The sequence below is a fragment of the Pristiophorus japonicus genome, chromosome 2 (assembly GCF_044704955.1).
Source record: "Pristiophorus japonicus isolate sPriJap1 chromosome 2, sPriJap1.hap1, whole genome shotgun sequence".
In the NCBI taxonomy this organism is placed as follows: Eukaryota; Metazoa; Chordata; class Chondrichthyes; family Pristiophoridae; genus Pristiophorus; species Pristiophorus japonicus.
In genome coordinates, this window is record NC_091978.1 from 23,727,650 (window position 1) to 23,728,350 (window position 701).

The window sequence follows — 701 nt, forward strand, 5'->3', positions numbered from 1 at the left end:
TGGAAGCTTGCTGTGCGCAAATTGGCTGCCGTATTTCCATTACAACAGTGACTATACTTGAAAAATGCATCATTGGCTGTGAAGCGCTTTGAGACGTCCGGTGGTCGAGAAAAGGGGCTATATAAATGCAAGTCTTCTTTTAAGAGTCAACCATGGTGAGTGTGGGACTGGAGTCACATGTAGGCCGGACTGGGCAAGGGCGGAGGGTTCCCTTCCCGGAAGGACATTAGTGAACCAGTTGAGTTTTTGCAACAATCTCGGCCTTTTGGCTAAGATCATGCGTAACTGACCTGACAGGGGAGTAACCATGACCCCAACGTGGTTCTCCCTGGATCAGGAAGGTGATTCTCCTATGCTTTTTGGAAATAGGAAGTGGGTGGGGTGGTTTGACCCATCCACCTTCACGGAGGTGTGTGGGGGGCCTGACCCATCCACCTCCATGGCACGAACCTGGTATTGCAGTACTTCCAGGAACGGTGCAGTGGCTCTAGGCCTTTTGGCTAAGAGCATTGGCGCAGAGTGATCCTTGATTTGTGCAAGGTGACCTCTGGCGTTTGTGATTTGACAAAGAATTGGAAAGATTGGCAACGAATAAAAAAAAACAATCTAGCATCTTCCTGCTCACTTTTGCACACGAGGGAGAAAGGAATAGAAGAACACGCTGACAGGATAAGATGGGAGGAGGCTCGTGTGCAGCATAA

The 701-nt window shown here is 49.4% G+C and overlaps 1 pseudogene; it reads left to right on the forward strand.

The window, feature by feature from the left end:
• Positions 1–248: 248 nt before the first annotated feature.
• Positions 249–487, forward strand: LOC139252620 (U2 spliceosomal RNA; annotated as a pseudogene).
• The last annotated feature ends 214 nt before the right edge of the window (positions 488–701 follow it).